General features: G+C 42.0%; 1 protein-coding gene and 1 non-coding gene across 2 annotated transcripts in view; both read left to right on the forward strand.

Annotated features, from left to right (window-relative positions):
* COP1 (COP1 E3 ubiquitin ligase) overlaps positions 1-19,909 on the forward strand; it is a 124,972-nt gene that overhangs the window by 98,343 nt on the left and 6,720 nt on the right. The gene's annotated exons all lie outside the window — the stretch shown is intronic.
* Positions 9,625-9,761, forward strand: LOC131087256 (small Cajal body-specific RNA 3). Its single transcript, XR_009114868.1, has one exon. It is a non-coding gene; the product is annotated as a small Cajal body-specific RNA 3 (non-coding RNA).

The following is a 19,909-nucleotide window of genomic DNA, read 5'->3' on the forward strand; positions in this document are numbered from 1 at the left end:
ATTAAGCATGGCTCAATCTATCATAATCACTGTAAAGAAGCCATTTAATTTTGTACCTGTTTGCACAAGTATTCATTACTGCTGATAAGCAGGTTAGCAGGGAAGGATTTCACAAGCAGAAATGTCAAGGCTTTGATACCAGTGAGGAGATGCAGATAAGAACAGGAGAAAGCCATGCAAATTAGCTTTCTTTTGGAGGAGTAAAGAAGGGGAATCCATTAAAGAAGGGTGCTGCTGTCTTTAATCAGAGATGGGTGGGTGGTAGGATGTACTGGGTGGATGAATTCTCCTAGGAGGAAGGAAAGCATCTCTTCCACCTGAGTAGAAACCCATGTATGTGTTTTCTCACTTCATCACTCCTCAAAAGTAATTTAAATTTATGGAGGTCTCAAAACAGTCATCTAACCATGGGTTAGCAGCTCTGGAATTCCAGGCTTCAGATTGGCTTTGGGCATTGCCCTGTGGTGAAAGTGTATTCATAATTAGCCTTGCACATCTAAACTTCTCTTTGTTAATCTAAGAGGATGAAATATTCCCTTCAAATAGGTTTTTGGTGCACCTCTTCAGGAAACAAGCTTTTCTTCTGTTCAGTTTTCCTTTCTTCTGAACATCCAACTTTGTTTCTTAATGATGTCTGGCTTGGATTCTTTAAATAGAAACTTGTAATTGTAGCACTGTAAGGTAGTCACTTAATAGGGCTGCAGTCTTGTTCACTGATGAAAAGTAGCCATCCTTTGTTTCCCAGTAGTCTTATAAATGGTACACAGTGTACACAGGAGCTAGTCTGGGGCTCTTATAATTTACAATCAGCAAATTGGCTCCCTTCACAGGAATTAATTTAGCCAATACAAATTATTTCAGGAAATGATTCATTGCCACTTTAAAGCGCTAATTAATTTGGGTGACTTATGAACATAAAAAATGAAACCTCCTTTATCATTCCCAAGTAACTGAATGGTAATTCAGTGTCATTCTTAAGTAACTTGCATCAGCTGTAACTATACCTCTTGTAGCTTGAAGCACAAATTCCAGCAGGATTTTGGGGGTAAAACAAGAAGCACCTGAAATTTCATTGTCTCTCTTTGCTGCTGAAATTTTAAAATCTTAAAATTGGTGAGAATTTTTACTACCAGCTTCAACTCAGTGGTGTTTTATTTTCACAGCATCCTCAACTTACCTGTTCAGATGTCAGGAAATACCTAGGTAGAATCCAAAAGCTTAGGAGATCAATTCCTGCCTGGAGTGATGAGACCCCAGCTGTGCCACAGGTCACAGCATGAGTAGTTCCAGCTGTGGTATTTTCTGGAAGGGCATCTGCTGGTTTCTGACTCCTCCGTTCTTTCCTAGACCAGGACTGGCCAAGAGCATTTGTGTGCAGCATCTCCCGAGCTAGAATCCTTGCAGGTTCTCCTCCAGTGCAGTCCCACACCACTTCTTCATGCTGGAAACACAGAGGTGTTCATCTTCATTCTTGTGCTTGAAATGCACAGCAGTTTGTGGAAGGTTGAGAAGGATCAGCTTCTGAAAAAAGCAAGTGGTGGCTTTGATCAGGTTTATTCTACTGGTTTTTTCTCCCCCACCTGAAAATCTTCAAAGGTCTGCTGTCTTTCTCCTTGGAAAGCTGTGTAATCCCCATAGCCTGCATGGTGCAGTGCTCACAGCTGTCTGTGGGATGGCTTCCCACTCCTCTTGACATGCCCTCTGCTCTCTCTGGTCATTGGCAATGCTTTAAACACAGTTTTCTTTGACTTTTATTTTGCTCTTTCCTTAGGTATAAACGTATTTGATTTCTCTTCCATCCTACCTTTTTCATGTCTACTGCTCCTTTACTCATTTGAAAATCTAAAATTTTCTTTAAAAACAAATGAGACCTAGAACATCAGCGGATGTCATGCTTGATTTTTTCCCCCCCTCAGATTTTAGCATATTAGTTATGTGTACTAACACACACTGTTTATATTGCTTTATGTGCTGCTTGAAAACTATTTTCTTATGCAGAATAATTTCTACTTGCAGATAAAAGATGTCACAAGCTATCCATGATCCTTTGCTCTGAACATGCTCATATCCTTTCATATCCATATCTCTTCAAATACTCTGGTTTGGGCTCTATTTTTTCTGTGGCTAAGGAGAATTATTTAAAAAATACTCAGGTGACTGACAATATCTTATTCCCTGTCAAAAACCTGTGTGTGTCACAGACTTGTGTACAAGTGTGGAGAAATTTGGGGGGGGGGGGGGGGGAGAATGTTATATTATTAACAGTTCATGCACTGTATTGACATCTCAGTCTGTTGACACTCCAACCCATGTGAAACACCATCTTGATAATGTCATTATACAAATGACCAGCTTCATGAGGAAATGTTTAATTTTGAGTGTTCGGTAGAAGAAGAAAAATACTGGTAAATGTTCTTTCCTTCCTGTCTTCTCCCTGGTTGCAGGATACCCTCTGAGCTTCCTCCTAGTGAGGACATGATCACAGTGAAGGGGAGCCAGAAGATTCCCTGAAAACCCAGCCTCTGTCCCCTGTGCTCCTCCTGCCTAGTGTGTTTGGGGCAGTGTCTTGCACCATTTCTGTTGCTCTTTAGGCTCAGTGTGGCACACAGCAGGTGCCTGGTGTGTCGGGAGCTGTGCTAACTCTTCCTTTCCTGGATGCAGAGCAGCTGCCACTGCTGAGGACACAGGGCTGAGTCTGGCACTTCTGCTCATCTCTCAAGTTCAGGTCCCCTGTGGTACTGCAGCACTCTGATATCATTGTGGCTTCTATTTTAAGAATAGCTTCTTCAAGAAATGTAGGTGGCTGAGGTTTTTCTTCTTTGTTGGTTTTAGCTTTACATTTGCAAACTCAGTTTCTCTCCTTCTGCAAGGTGAGGCTTTTTTTTTTTCCTTGCATAATCAAAGAAAATTGCCACAGGGTCAACGTTGTCTTGAATTGAAGGCAGATGAAAGTCTATATTTCCTGAATGGAGACAGTATTTACTCTTTCAGACTTTTACAGATGATATTTGCTTACCAGTGCATCTCTTCTAATGCCAAGAGGAGTAGAGCATGTGCTGTAGATAGATCTGAGGTCTTTCTCATTGGAGTCATCTTTCCTAGACTGAGTGAATGACACAGTGGCCAACATCACTGAGTGCTGCTGACATTACCATTCCAGTAGCTGATCCCAATGGTACAGCTGTAGAGATAATGGATTGCAGATCATTGCTGGTGCAAGCAGAGGTGTGAGCAGGCTCTTGCTGTTTCCTAAGCTTTAAAGAAATGAGAGCATCCCAATGCAATTGCAAATCATATTTGTGTGTTACACATGGTGAGCTGGGGATGCAAAGAAATCTCTCTGTAGCTGTTGTTAAACGTGTAAGTGAATGTTTTTCTCTTATGGGCACTTGACTGCTTTAGTAACTATCAGTTCTTTATTTAAGTATGAGTTTTATAACAGATGAACTGAAGTCAGGAGTTCACATGGAACCTAGACTTCATTCCAGCTCCATCCTCAGCTTGCTACTGAACCATAATGTTGCAAGGTACAGCAGTATGTATCATGTGGCATTTACATAAGCTATGTCCCAAACAGCACAACTTCAAAGAAAATTATTTGTCTTACTTATACTGGGGTGGAGAGAAAAAAAAGTGCAGGTTCATATTCAGGAAGCACTTACTTTCAGAATTAAATTACTGGACAGCTGCATTCCCTTTCCAACCAGTCTCAACAGTTGGGCCCCTGATATGTACTCCATTGGGCTCTAAAGCCACTGATTAAATAACTGATTAGGCTGTTGTTTTGGGGGGGTTTCAAATGATGCCTGGAAGGATATTTATCATGAAGTGTACATTTCTCTCTTAGCATGCCTTATCTTAGCATTGTGCCTTTGTCTTGGGGCATTTCAGCTGCTGTGGGAATTACAGGTGGCAGGTATTCTGTCTCTGCCCTCCTATAGCTCTTAGCCTTTGGGGAGGAAGGCTCATTCCTGGTATTTTTTTGGGGGACTTATAATCACAGAATCATGGAGTAGTTTGGGTTGGAATGCACATTTAAAGACCATCTAGTCCAACCTCCTGCAGTAAACCTGAGTCCCATCCAACCAGGCCTTGAACACTCCCAGGGATGGAGCTTCCACCACATCTCTGGACACCCTCATTATAAAAAAAAACTTCATTACATCTGTTCTAAACTGACCTTCTTTCAATTTAAAACCATTTGCCCTTGTCCTGTTGCAACAGACCCTACAAAAAGGTTTGTCCCCATCTTTCTTATAGGCTCCTTTTGAATACTGGAAGGCTGCAGTAAAGTCTTCCTGGAGCCTTCTCTTCTCCAGGCTGAAAACCCCCACCTGTCCTCACAGGAGAAGTCTTCCACCCCTGTAATCAGCTCAGTGGCCTCCTCTGGACCCACTGTATCTAATGTATATTCTGTGTAGTGTCCTGGAGCAGAGCCCCCTGCAAGCAGTAGGTCACAGCAGGATCCTGGCAAGTTCTGTAGGTACTGAGCCAATATTGCCTGATGTCAAGCTCTCACTAAAGCTGGTTTCCTCTGAGTCAGAGCATCTCCTGCATGAGCAGCCTTTGCTTTACTTTGCACTGCTAGGCTCATGCTGGCTGTTTGCTGTGTGAAGTGCCATCTGCTGAAGTCCCTGGCTGGCACAAAGTGCCAGTGAGATGAGGTCTGAGTGCTGGGAGCTGGTATCAGTCAGGCAGTACTTGGTGTGCTGCAGAGCAGATGAAGGGGGGGCATTAAAGGCAGGAGCTGCAGGGGTAGTAGAGCTGTGTGTCCCAGCACTTACTGCTAAAGCAGGACTTTGGTTTCAGAGCAGCAAGAGCAAAGCAAGAATGAGGTAGGTTTTGCACTGAGCTGACCACTGCCTTTGAAGCCAGCTTCTGTGCAGATGGAGAATTGCCCCACAAGGGTGGTGGTCTGCTGTCAGTGCTGTTGGAATTTGGTTTATAACCTCATTCCCTCTAACAAGTGACGGTGCTTCAATTAAAGTCAAACCAACTTTGCAATATTGTGTTTTTCTTTTTCCTTTTCCCCATTCTTCAGTGCTAATATCTATGGCAAGTGCTGCCAGGCCACCACCATTCAGCAGTTACAATTCATGAGCTGCATCAACCTTTTGCTCTAGCACTCCTAATTAAGCAATTTTAATGACAGAATTTAATGTTTTACACAGTCTAAATGAAGTGGAAAAAATATGAGCGGATTTTTTTTCTTTCCAGCACAAGATTTTGATCAGATAATTTAACCTCTGGGTGAATTGGAAGTAGGAGCATTTATGCATAGGTGGTTTTCTCTGCAAAAGCTTTACTTTGTGTATATCTGTGCATTAATAGAGTTACTGCTTGGCTTTGGGTATCCATTCTGAAGTTTTTTGTGTGCCCTCTGCCCTTCTGTTGAGAGTAACAAAATCCCAAGGCCTTTTGATATCCACTAATTTGTGACCAGCTTAGTGCCAACTGTGTTGCATGTTAGTAAAGTGAGAATAAAGGCTTGCAAAAAACAACTACTCAGAGGGGTTTTCTAGCAGCAACATGGGTTTGTATCCTTTAAATATGTTTAAATTTCTTTTGGTGGTGTTCTGCTCTAATTCTAGATGAACTAGGTATGTGCATGGAGTGAAAATGGTCCCTCCTTTGGAGGCAATCTTATGTCTGAATTGAAACTACCTGATATGTGATTAGGAGACATAATTATTTTATATAGGTTACACACAGAATTATAATAATCAGTCTTTTCTAAGGAAGAGAAAGCCAGCATGACAGGAAAGTTATGTTTAGTAATGTAATGAGTGCCTTTTTTGACAGAAATGGCACTGTTAAATTTGGGGTTGTGCAGCTGATGGGCGTTCACCCTCGCACGAGGTGTTTTGAATTCTGTGAGGGAAGTGCTGCTTTAAATAATTGTCTCTTATGGCACTGTATGTCATAATCACTTCCAAAATGCTTAGCTAGTTCCTAAAGCTGGAGAGAAGTGAGCTGTTTGGTACAGTACTGGATTTTTTAGTTTTACTTTAGTATGTCTGACGTGAATATTAAGTTAAGCAGAGGTGTAGCTGGGGCAGATGAGGCAGAGCATTGTTCCCCAAGTATTATAATAATGAGATACTGGAGAGAATATAGGTAATATTACATATACTGGGAAGAAATTTTGGTTCTGATCTATTAAATAAATAAAGTTCCTTTTACCTGTAATCTGCAGATAGCACATAAATAAACTGCAGTGGGAGCACGAGAAGCTGTGTCCCTCCTCATGACCAATGCTGGCAGAGGCTCAGCATCACCAGCCAAGAATCCTCATGTTAATCAGACACACATTATTCTTTCTCCTAGTTTCTAGGTTGATCAATTGAGACCTTGCTGCCTTTTTTTCCTTCCAGGAAAGACCTACAAAGCAGATTGCTCTAGCCAAGTTTCTCCAAAGACTTAAGTAACAGCAAGCTGCTCTGGTCTGGAGAGTGTGTGCTTGGGGGAGATCTTGATTTGTTTAGAGTGACATATCCTTCATTAAAATAGGTTAATAGTTCTTCTCTGTATGTCTTGCTTCACAACTTGCACATTAGCTCCAGCATTTGAAAAGATAAAATTGGACCAGCAAAAAGAAGAGAGAAAATTAGTGAAAATGAAATACAAATATCCTTATTTACTACAAAAGGATGCCGTTGGCTTTCTGTTTTTCCCAGGCTCATTCTTTGCTTGACAATGCAACAGAAGAAATTTAAATTGTTGGGAAATGCATAAAAAAGATATGGTTGTGGGGAAATTGGAAGTAGGACAGGATTTAGCAACTTCTCTTCTGCTGTTATAACAGGCAGCAGCCAGCATTGGGAGCTTGGGCGTTTTCTTTGTTTCAAAACATAAGAATAATATACATATTTAGCTTTCCAAAAGTAAACAAAGGCTCAGAGGTTTAAGAAAAATACTGCTTTGGAGATTGCTTTCAGATAAATGTTTCTGAATGTACTGTTACAGGTGAAGGGATGCAATTTGGCCGCATCTTTCCCAGCATATCCTGAATGTGAACTCAGTCCCTTTCTATGCCTCCTGGCCACCTCTGCTGCCACCCCTCCTCTTCCTCTCATAATTCCCTTTGGTTTTCCCTAAACAGCAGAGATGTCTGAGCATGGCAACAGGAACAAGGACAGTCTCCTCTTCAGCCCGCCAGTAAATTTTTGGATTTTGCTATTCATTGTGAACCTGTGAATTATCCATTCTGGAGTGAGATGGGGAGTTAAGAAAACTCTTTTATCATATAGGTTTTTTAAGTTTCTGTGTTTTTCTTTGCAAACAGATTGGAAATTTATAATATACTTTCAGTCTGGCTGAGGCTTCTGTATTGATTTCAGGTAACACATGAATGTGAAATTTGAGCCCAGCTCATCACATATCAAAGTTAATGAAGTAATGAATGTGACACCAAATGCCAGTGTCTCTGTCTCCTTATCCCCACAAACACATACTGTGTATGTGCTGTGTGTGTGGCTTTGTTTATTTTAGAGGCCATTTCATGATACAGTCCTGTATCTCTTCTTGGGTGGTTTAGGTAGGGCAGGAGCTCTTTGATCATGAGCTCTTTGTGGGAGCTTTTCTCCTGCTGTTCATAGCTCTACATGCAAGTTTGCTGTGATAAGAAAGAGGTTGTGAAATCCTGACAGAGAACAGTCATTTTTATTTTCTTATGTCCCCTGTATGTTGTCCTCTATTTCTCCCCATCTCTGCTCTGGAACATTTTAAGCATCATCAGGCTCAGAGAAAAGCAGAGTACATACCAGGTGCTTCAGCTCTGTGGTGTCTGTTGAGGAATGAGTCAACAGCAGCAACTCTTCAGAAACAAAGTCTAAAATCAAGGGAGGATGAAGCAGATTAGCTAAAAAAAAAAAAAAAAAAGAAATCAAATGCCAGAAGTGTTTGTCTTCCCTCACCCTTTGTCAGCAAAGGTGGGGTTTGTATTCTAATGTTTATGTAGCTGAAGGGTACAGAAGTGCTGTAGTGCAACACAAGGGATTTTGTTCACCCCTGTAATCCCAGTAGGTAATTCTTTATATACTTGAGTCTTTTTCAACTTCCTTTTTTCTCTATTAGTCATTGGTAGCTTAATGGATTTTGTGATTGTTGAGCTCTTCTTTTTGATGCAGTATTGTTAGTCTTAGCATGCATTCAGAGTGACAGGGAGCATTAAAAATAGTCATTTCCATTTCAGATATCTAGAGATAATTTTTTTATAGCCACTGTGTGAAAATAACTTGAACACTAGGAGAATTATCTATTGTGAGAGAGATGATTTTACTTGTGAATTGGGTTTAAAGATAAAATCTGCCTACTTCCCAAGTCATGGATTTCCTATTCATTGCTCTGTTAAATTTAATCGGGAGCAAGACTTAATCCAGAACAAAGATGATTGAATTGCTCTTAAACAGTGATGTAGAACATTACCCAGATCTCACTTCAGCCTCACAGTGCTGAGAAATCACAAGCATGAGAGAGTTGCTTGTGAGTACATTATACAAAGAGAGATGCTTTTACTCATTTGCTGGCTCATTAGAAAGTGAAATGCTTTCTGGCTTTTGGAATAAAGTTGTTAGGTGGTGTAGTACAGAAAGGGTTAAATCTGTTTTGATTATTAGCTAGAAATTACTTTGGTGTGCTGTAAAAAGGCTTGCTCGACTTGCAAAAGCCTCTGTTGGCTTTAATTTCTGCCATAAACTGAGCTGCTCCTGAGTTTGTGCAGGATGGATTGACAGATGAAGTTCCTTAATGCAGCTTTGATTCCTCTTTGAGAACCCAGGGGAGGACAAGCTCCAGCACTGGGCAGCAGAGCCACAGTGTGATCCACTGCTCCCCTTTGCTGCTAGCCCCAACAAAAACATGCTTTCAAAAATTACAGTCTGTTTTTAACCTCTTGTATTCTGCCAGGAAGTGTGTACACCTGTAAGATCATCCTAAATCTCCAGTTACAGCCTGGAATGGAGTTATGATATCAACTGGATTTTGCTCTTTGAGGCCAAGCAGAGACCATGGGGGGGAAGCAGTTAAAGGATTTCCAGGCTGGGACATGGAAACTCAACAGCCCCTGTGTTCCTTTTAGGGCTCTTACCTGAGCACAGACTTATACCAGTAAAGTTTGGGAGCTGGCATTGCTTATTTCAGATGCATATACCTTATTTAAAATAATTTTTAAGAAAAGGGGATGGGTCAAGGAGTGGTGAAGCAGCATCTTGCTGTAGGTAGTCTTGCAGGCAGCACACTGGCAAGCTGTTCCTGGAGTTTAGGAGTGTATTCAAGGCCAAGAAATTTAGGGAATTATTAATGGCACTGCAGCTCCAGGCTGTGCTGTTGGCTGGCAGTCACTGAGTGAGTAGGAAAGGCACTGTCCGTGCCACATTTAAGGCTTTGGGGCCTGTGAGTGTGCCCCATGCAGCATCTCTTTCTTCTGGTTAGAATAATTTTGACCTTCTGAGTTAAACTTTTCCACTTAATGATATTTTCCTATTATGTGAATCCTCTCTTCTTTGGCTTATTAGCATGCCTTACGTCATGTTTCATTTAGGATTTGATACAGTCAGGAGCCCAGGATAAAAGACAGTGTATAACAAGCTGGTGTAATCATGACATTTGCTAGGACTGGAAGCTGCTGGGACCAGTTGGGACTGGTCATGGGCAAAATAAACATTTTTTTTGTCCACTGTTGCAGTCTTCCTAGAGCAAAATGGAGGTCTCTGTCTGCTTTAGGACAGCCAGCTAAATCAGATCGTTCCCCTCCTTACACATGTGTTATCCTGCAATGGGAGAGCTCCTGCAGCATCCTCAGCTGCCATGTCCCACCACGTGGGGACAGCCCTTGGGCAGGATTTTGTTTGCAGCATCCACAGCTAAGGATAATTGCCAAGTGTTAATCCAGCTCAGTAGCTTAGAGCAAGACTGTAATCATAGTTATTGGGTTTTGTATTAAAATGCTCTTTTAAAAAAGTTCTTGTTAGGTTTAGCAAACTGGCTGTAAAGGTGATTGCATTCTGGTTGGAGGGATGTGCTTGAGTGGAGCAGGCTGCATGTCCTGAGATTTCCCTCCCCTCTCCATTCTTGCTGCTTCAAGAAACAGTCATTTGCTTTAAAGTCAGGTTTGCAGCTTTGATTGAAAATGACTCTGCAAAACCCCATCAGAACTGTGCATGCCACAGAGTCGCTTAAAAATAAAAATTCTAAAAGGCACCTTGAAATGTATGAACTCCCTGGGATGCCAAGGGCCATCACCTGTGGTTTGCTAGTGTCCCCAGGTAGGACCTAGTAAATCTTTGTCTGCCCAAAGAGCCCAGAAAAAAAAGGAAAGAAAGGATGGAATTGTGCTGTTTGAGGTTTGGGAATGATTATTAAGTGCTGGCCCTCTGCCTGACAGCTGTCATGGGTTTGCAGAAGTGAGACAGATCTGGGAGAGGCAGCTGCAATTGTATAGCTGGGAAGTTGGGCTTTTAATTGCTAATTAAAGTTACCATTTGCATTTGGGGCTTTCGTTTTTAAAGGATGACTTCATATTCCACAAGAAACTGCAAGCATTGTGTATTTATAGCACAGCCAAACTGGCAACTGGCTCTTGCTGCTTTGCTGGTACATCTGTATTTCACCTACTGCCTACTTTTGCTTTCCCATCTGTATTTTTTATGACTTCTGTCCTGACAGCCCTTGTTCTCCTAGTCCTTGACTCCCCTCCCGTGCAGACATATGATCCTGTAACGTTTTCCTTTTTGTCTTTATAAACAATAGGCAAGCAGTCTGATAGCACAAGTCCAAAGTCAAGGGAGCTTTGCAGATTCAACTTGACAGCTCCTCTCTGAATTATTTAAAAGCTGTAAACAAAAGAAAGCCCATCTTACAGCTTCAGGTGCCTTCTCTAGTACTGTGGAGAATGCCTGATAGGTGAATTCAGCTAATTTTGCCCATTTAGATCTATGGGATTTAGTGGAATAGCAAATGCCATTAGAATTCAGGGGCTGCCTCCTGGTATTCCTTTGGGGAGGGTGAGTTGCAGGGAGGTGAATGAGCAAATTGAGGAGAGGGAAAGTTGGAAGGTGAATGAAAGAATAGACAATTTCTGTCTAGTATTGTCTAGAATTGTGTGTTGAGTTTGGATATTTTTTTCCCTTTCACAATCAATGAACTTGTCTTAAGACATCCTGTATTTGCTTCTGACTTTAATCTCAGTCCTTGGAGGGTTTCCTTGTTTGTTCTTTTCACATCCTTAGTTTTCAAATCTAAAATGCTTTTCTACACCTGAATGATCCAGTGATTTCTGACTTCTTGGATACATTTTAGTTGCTGGTTTCCCTCATGCTCCTGGATTCAGGAGTGTTTTAGATGGCTGAGATTAGGGAAGCAGGCAGAAGGCACAATTGAGTCCTCTAGATGATGCAAAGTTCATTATTATCTTTTGAATAGTTCATTCTGCAGAATGAAGCAGGGAATATGCCATGCTTTGCATTTATTGTACTAAAGCTATAAAGCTGTACTCTCATCATTCTTGGTGCTTAAGGCACAGCTGTCTTCTCACTCCCTTCTCCCCTCAGATAAATACAATGAGGAAGCCATCAGGAGTGGGATATTGAAAGCAACTTCATGTGTATCATCTATACTCTGCATGGTTTTGTTTAATGAAGTTCTTCACTTTTTATGTACGTTATTAAAATGCAATTTACTGTATTGTCTTTATCAATACCATACAATTTTGTCATGAAAGCTGGTAGTTTGCATTGTGGCTTTACTTTGAAAACTGACGTGCAAAAATGGCTTTGAAATATCTTCTTTCAGAGATCCCAGCATCTTTCACTGTACAAAGCAAAGATCCCTGTCTTCCAAAGAGCTTTGCAGGCATGACCTGGCCACAGTTCAGGTCAGCTCCCTCTTCCATACAGTTATAATAGATTTACAGAGCCCTCAGTGGCAGTGAGCCAAGCCAGCCCTAAACCCCTTCCTGGCCACAGGTGTGTAGGAGATGGCTTTGCTGGCTGGGGAGGATACCCTGCTCTGCTGCCCCAGCCTTACCTGTACTGTGGGAACAGAAGAAAGGAAATGTTTTTAATACAAACTCTATGACTTGAATTCACCCAGGGAGAAGATTTACGTATCACTGGAATTTTGGCTGCTCAAGAGAAAACTTGTGCTTGTGACATGAGATGCATGCTATCAGAACCTGCCTGCAGGTCTTAGGCTCTGGCCATTTTTCTTTGCCATTCTCAAGTTTATCAACATCCCTTCTTCATTTTCCTGTGTGTCCTGGCTGGTGAAAACTGCACTCAGGGCATTTTGGAGCAATACCTTGAGGGGACAAAGTGTCCTATTTCCCAAGCCTGGGGAGGGCCACGTGCTCTGGTCCAGCTTGCCCAGCCTTGTCTGCACTGCAGGAGGTTTCAGGTACTTTGGGCTGCTCTTGATCCTGTTATAGCATTAGCTGAAGTGGATGGTGGAGGAGAGCAGCAGACTGTGAATTCTATCAAGATTAATGGAAATTTTTGTTTTACCTTAATTAAACTTTCACTCCTCAAATCAAAGTCCTTTTTCCCAAATCAGCATATATTATAAATAGCATTAGTATAGGTATAATTTCATGAAGCTTCTCTGTGTGCTAATGTTAATGTTTGTGCCTTGAGTTTTCTCCACAAGAAACCATTTATCATTTCTTTTATCTCACCAGGTCCTGGTGGAGGTCACTTCTATGGCTCATGTGTGTTGCATAGAAAATAAAAGGAAAAAATTTATAAATGTATCTTTTATATAAATAGTGGTTTATGCAGCTACAAGCTAGGCCACCTTGCAGGAATCCTTCTCTTGTCTGTTCTTACCACCAAGCAGCCTGCAGCCCTTTGGGTGGAAGCAGCCTCCAGGGATGAGATATTTTTGCTTTCCTGCTGTGTTTCTTCCTATTGCTGTAGCCCTGCTTTCCCCACAGATGTGTAATTCCCCACACTCCCTGCCTGCAGCCTCAGCTTGAACATCTGCCGTTGTTCCCTGCCTCAGACAGCACCCTGAGTGCTGACACTTGGAACTGGGACTCTATTCCTGTTGCTATTAAATATACTGTTCTTGGCCTAACGAGAAATGAAGATTTCCATGGCTGCCAGACTTCTGGCCCATCCACTAACACAATTAGAAAGCTTGCAGATGCAGTGAAACCATCATCCTTCTTTTCCAGCTGGCATAAGCAAAACATTTAGGAGAGTTAATGTGTTTATTGAGCACTCAAGTCCCCCCGCAACATTATTTTGAGACCCACTAATGCAATGGTCAGGATTTAAATGCATGTCCAGAACTTTCCAAGTTGGTTGGTTTAGGATGCTGTTGTATCAGGATTTGGCTTTGGTTTGGTGGTGGGGTCCCACTTAAAAATGGTTGGGTATGTTTAAGGGATGTTATTACAGATAAAGCATAGAAACTAAAAATGGAACAATTCAGGCTGTCCCTTTTTTGATTATCTATGTCAGATCAGACTTGGGAGTGGAGGTGGTTTTCATTAGAATGGGGCAAAAAAGCTACAACCTGCCAGAGATGAGATGTACTAGGTGGGTTTGTGTGGCAAGGTTTGGGGTGAAGGGGTGGCTTCTGTGAGAACTTTCCCAAAGTTTCCTCCCTGTCCAACAGAGCCAATGCCAGCCAGCTCCAAGATGGACGCAGTGCTGAGCAAAGCTGAGCCCATCAGCAGTGCTGGCAGCACCTCTGGGATAATGTACTTAGGATGAGTTGAGAGGGAAATACTGCACAACTGCAGCAGGGAGAGAGGAGTGAGAATATGTGAGAAACAATTCTGCTGCAGACCCAGAGCTCTGTGAAGAAGGAGGGGGAGAAAGAAGCTGCTCCAGGCACAGGGAAATTCCCTGCTGCCATGGAGGACAGAGAGCAGAGACCTAGAGCTTGGGGACTCTTCCCCTTGAGGAGTGAAGGAATGGCAGAGACAATATGTGATGAGCTGATTGTGGTCCCAGTTCCTTGTCCCTCTCTGTCCCTGAGGGGGAAGTGATAGAAAAAATCAGGAGTGAAGCTAAGCCTGTGAAGAAGGACTGGGTGGGGGGAAGGTGTTTTTAAGATTTTATTTCTCATTATTGTACTCTGATTTGATTTGCCCCAAGTTGAGCCTGTTTTGCCTGTGATGGTAATTGGAGAGTGATCTCTGCCTGTCCCCATCTTGACTCTGAGCCTGTTTGTCTCCTCTGTCCAGCTGAGGGAGGGGAGTGACAGACTGGCTTTGGTGGGCTCCTGGCTTCCAGCCTGGTCACCCCACCATGTTAGTGTTGCCCAGACAGCTTGGCTGCCCCAGATTGTTGACAGCCAACCATATAAAATGAACAGTAGCAGAGTAGGTATCCATTATCAGTTTTAAATAAATTGATTTCATGAATTTCTGCCAAAGTGTTTCCCTTTTTCTGACCCAACCAGCCTGGCTCAGCTTGGTCCCTTCATCATTCCTGACATCACCTGTGATTAACCCATCTTCCTGTATTTATTGCCACCATCTCTGGTTGTGATGCATGAATTATTCTGTTCTTCGACTTTTGCCTTGAAGAGATGGTGTCATGTGAGGGGTTTAGGAAGGTTTTTTTCCCAGTCTATCCCACTAGCAGTGGCCAGCATGTAACCCATCAGTTACACAGCTGCAAGACCTGTCTCCAGAAGTTAGCTTGGGTCATTTAGGCATACTTGGTATGAAATTCCCCATGGGCTGGTTGAGCTGTTGAAGCACCTGGAGCTACCAGACATATACATCTAGGACCTCAGAGCAGCAGGTGAGGGTCCAGCATCCCCTGAGCTCAGGTGTCTCTGGAGGTGGGAACTGTGCTGTGGGAAGGTCATAAAGTGTCCTTCAAAACCCCCAGCTGGGGATGATGTTGGACCATGACTGCCTGTCACAATTTAGGGCTGGTTTTCAGCATGCTTGATGGCAGTGGTTTGTGCCTCAAAGGTTTTTTTTTTTTGGAAAAGAATGCAACTGCAAATAAGTAAATACTACAGTTCCAACAGGAATTCTTATGGAGAGAGTTAAACCTCATTTAAACCTTCACCCCTGCCCTTTTTGTTTAACACCTCCTTGGGAACATCTGGATTAACCTTGGGCAAATCCACCAAGTGTATTGCCTCTGTTTCCCCACAATATTTCACTACCTCACCAGGGCATTTATTACACCTAATTAATGTTGTAATGTGTCTTTGGTTCCTCTGATAAAACATGGGGCGCGAATGCAAAGTTGTTTTTACTGATTGGATTGTTAATTAAATGTGCACATATAAATGATTTATTGGCATTAGAGAACTAAGACTTAATAATTTAAAATATTAACATCAAGGTGGTTGGATCAATTTTAAGCCTGTTATCATTCAGCTATTTAGAGACTGAAGCAAATGACACTGGGAAAGGAGAGGAAACTGCTGTAAGCAGGATTGTCAAAGGTGAATTCACTAGAGAAGGAAGAGGAGATGGAAAGATGTACCTAGTACTGTGGAAGAGGCAGCTGAAACCAACAACAGAGTGCTGAAAGTAAGGTTTTGATGAGAAATGCTATGCCAGGGACAACGATCTCAGAAATATAAAAGTCCTGAAGAATATGGGACAGATGGTCTTGGAAAGATCCAAGTGTTCTTGCACAAGTAAGAGAATTGCTGATTCAAGTGTGAAGATGATTTGAAAGAGGGAGCTGAGGAGTGTTAGGTACAGTTGAGCTGGAAGAGAGATCACTGACTTGGAAGACGAAGGAAGAAGAATAGAGAAGATAAGAGAGGTGGGAGAAGCACACCATGAGTTTGAAAGAGGCACAACAAAACCATCTGATCTGAAGCAGGGCTTTAGCAGATGGAAGTTTGCCTTTCACAGTAGGAGTAAAGGGAGTGTGCTGCAAATTAAAGAGGACCAAGCAGCTGGAATAGAATCCTAGAATATCATGAGTTGGAAGGGACCCACAGGAATCATGAAGTCCAACTCCTGGCCCTGCACAGGACACCCTGACAACCCTACCACATGCCTCAGAGTGTTGTCCAAACACATCCTGAGCCCTGTCAGGCTTGCTGCTGTGACCACCTCCCTGAGGACCCTCTTCCAGTGCCCAGCCATCTTCTGGGGGGAAAACCTTTCTCTTCATAAGTCTCCCTGCATCCATTCCTTCCCAGTGCAGCAGCTGGGAGCTGTGGTCCTTGCTGTGCTTTGGGACTGGGCTGCACAGCTCTGGTGTTTGTAGGGTGGATTGCTTGTCTTATCTAATTTAGGGTAGCTTGAACAGAAAAGCCTTTTCACATTCTGCTGATTTCTGTTTACAGCTCTGATCCCTGATGGTTTGCCACTGGTCTGCACAAAATCAAAATCTAAAAGTACCAGATTTAGATGATATGTGTGAATACTCTCATGCAGCAGATTGGTGGCTGTTTCTCCAGATTGTGTATTTTGTTCCTGATGTGAGTTTGGAAGGGAGCATATGCAATGGCAATATTAATGATAACACCCTGAGGCTTGGTTTTGCCCCGCAGTGCACTGCTGGGCAGGGCAGCCTGACCTTGGCTAGGGAGAGATTAAATACATCACCTCCAGCATGATGTAATGACTGACTGCAACAAACAATAGAAGGGAAAGGGGGGAGACATTGGCAGGAGGAATGCAGGTCTTAAACCATGCAATTGTCAAGCAGTGTATGGCATTGCGTTGTCAGATGAATATTTAGGAGTTTTAAGTCTTTAAAGAATTGATGCTAAAAGCTGTCTTCACTAAAGTAATGCCTTGCCATTTCCTGTGGTTTAGCAATATTGATATTAATGTTGTTGTATGTTTATGTATATGGTTTTTGAATGCTTATTGTAAGCTGTATTTATATACTGCTGCCATTTCCTTCAAGGTCTTGACCACATTGTTTATGGGGAGCATCTGATATCCCAGGATTTATGACTATAGGAACAAGTAACTTTAGACACCCTGTCACAGATAAATGGGCAGTGGAACTCAATATTCCTACACAGAGAGGAGGGGAAGACTTGTGCTTTGGAGGTGCAGGGTTAACACCAGAGTAATTTGTTTTTAACTTATGTTTTCCTGCCTTGCCTGATGGGGGAGTGTGCAGCAGCTGTTGTAGATGTGGATCTTGCTTTGCAGTAGATGCAGAATAATAAGTGTCTAATGAGATTTTCTCATCTTGGATTCTAAATAAATTAGATGCTCATCAATATCAGTTTTGTTCTAGAATGACTAAATTGCAGAGGCAGTAATATATCAGCAGTACCTGGGGTGGGCTTTGCTGGCTGGCTCTCCTGCCTTTGCAGAGCTTTCTTTGCCTTCTCCCCATCAACCTCATTGGCCTCCATTTCCATCTTGAATTCAGAAGATGGCATAGAAACAAGGAAATTGATGGCTGTGTACAGCACTGGATATGTGTGTACTTCGATTTTCTTCTAGCCCTGACTTATTTGCCTTGTTGATATTGTTTTTTGAGAGCTACATGCAGGAATGAAAAGGGCATGTTAAGAAGAAGGGGTTTCTCACTTGGCTGAGAGACAGCTTACTGCTTATTTGAGTGTGTCATTGGAGCAAGCCTTGCTGCTCTCCTCAGGGCACCCCTCAGCTGTGAATACAGACCTGGGGATGTCTGATAACAAATAAGCTTCCAGTTACACAGTGTTGTCTTCTGCTGGGTTGGATCTGAATAGAAGGAGAAAAATGCATTGTAAAATCCAAAATGAGAAGATTGCTTCAGGGAGTAGGAAAAAGAGCTGTAGTCATGTGTATTGAGTTGCAGGTAGAAATACCAGATGTGGAAGTGTCAGAAAACTTGAATAAAGGCATCCCAGGTACAGAGATTAAAGTTTGGAATTGCTGAAAAACAAAGGAAGGGATTCAAGGAGATGCTGAATTTCTACCTGGGCAGATTTCCTAGTGAGATGCAATTCATTTGATGTGGAAGCTGCAAACTCTGCATGATGCAGGATGATGAAAACACTAATTTGTTTGAAAACTTTTTTCTAAAAAGCTTTCCAATGTGCCCATGAATTCTGACATAAGAAGAAACTATATGTATGTGTATATGATTGCAGGCAAGTCCTTCTACAGAAAGTGAGTCAAAGCAGTGCCATAATCTTTAAATCTGTGGCTTAACATTTTAGGAAATATCCTTGTTATGCTGGGTGGGTATAATTGTGTAGTATTTGTGAACTTGAAAACCCAAAAGATTTGTGTATTTGCAGCTGGATCTAGAAAGAAGCACAGACAGCGCCTTTTTCACATGGATTGAGTTTTCTTTTTGCTGGGGGCCAGATAAGCCTAAAGCCTAAAGAGGCTTTATCTGTGTACAAAGGAATTACCTTCAGAATTAGATAAAAATACTGTTTCTAAGGATTAAAAGACACAGTTCAGGTGTGCATGTTCTGTTCCAGGTTTAATACCTAAAGAGTTGGGTGTTGTTGCTCCTAAAATATTTTGGTATAGCATCTTTTATATGTTAGACCTTGTTCTGTAAAGAAACACTTGGTGTAAAGTAATTAATTTCTGCTTGAGCCTGGTGTTCACAGTATAGATAATAAATATTCCTTTACATTTGCTCAGAAGGGATTAATGTTAGGTGAGTGTGATGGCATAGAAAGCAAATTGTGGTTTACAGGGATAGAGGGTTGTGCACCACTTCAACCAACCCACTGTGCACCTTTCGTTGGTAACAGTTGTATCACAAGAATGGGGAAAAAAAAAATTGCACATTGTCCCACTGGGAAGGGATCTAATCAGTTCAGCTTTTCAAAACCTCTTGATTTTTGTACACTGGACATTTAATTGTGTTTCCTGGGTTAGAATTTGTAATTTTCTTTCAAAAACAAAAAGCTGATTTGTGTCATACTGCAAGAAAATAACCAGGGCTCAGGAGAATTAGAGTGAAAAGCCATTAGAATCTGCTAATTACAAGATGAAGAGCAGTCAAGCAGTGGTGGTCTATTGGGGAACCACTTTTGCACATTTAGATGTGTAGAAAGACTTTGTGTGTGACATTGATGGGAAAAGTTTTGGTGAAATATGTCTTGCAGATAGCCTGCAGTTCAATCCTAAAAGCCAGCAGCAGAGTAATAGTTGCTACCTTCAGTAAGGAAGGAGTAAATTTACTTAAATAATGGAGTTTCTGTACAAACAGCACTAGATTTAGTTCAACTATATACTTTTATTCTACCTGTAAATAACAGAAGACAATTGAGTGCAAGCTTTCTCACCCAAGTGATTTTCCCACTGATTCAACAGCTTTGCTTAATTAGGCTCCAGCTCCTTGGAATAAGTGTTGGAAACACAGCCATTTGTTAGCCAAAACATCTGCTGGGGAGGGAAGGTGAGAAGTTGTTAATTTAAAATAAGATCTTTAAGAACCCTAGCTCTGAATCCATAGAACAAACCTAGCTGAAAATCCAGGAAATTGATGCTTACCTGAGTGATGGCTGTGCTGGAAGTTTGAGGTAAATCTCCTTTATTTGTGTAGAATGAGTGGCATAACAAAGAAGTGCAAATATTATGGCCTGTAGTTGTTTACAATATGGTGAAAGAGCCAAAAATTATTTCCAGTCCTTCATGTGAAAAAATGTGCACATATAACTTGGAAACACATCCATCCTAAGGAATGATCTCTTCAGCTTTTCCTTCTGATTTCCACTTCAAGGATTGATATGTGTGGGATAACAAGGGAGGAATAGTCTCAGTAAGGATTGTATTCAAGGGAAAAAAAATTGCTAGTGATTTGTGCTCATCTCTTTTGAGCCCTTTTGGGACAGGTTTGATGTCAACAGAGGAAGACTAAAATGCTCAGCTATGGTTTTGCACAAGCCCACTGGTGAGAGGGATGTGCAGCTGCAGTGAGGCAGCTTTACTGGTGAGGAGGAGTAGCAGAGAGGAGCCCTGGAGGGTGGAGGGTCTGTCCACAGCTTTTCTTCACTCCCT

This window comes from Melospiza georgiana, chromosome 9 (genome assembly GCF_028018845.1).
Source record: "Melospiza georgiana isolate bMelGeo1 chromosome 9, bMelGeo1.pri, whole genome shotgun sequence".
Lineage (NCBI taxonomy): Eukaryota > Metazoa > Chordata > Aves > Passeriformes > Passerellidae > Melospiza > Melospiza georgiana.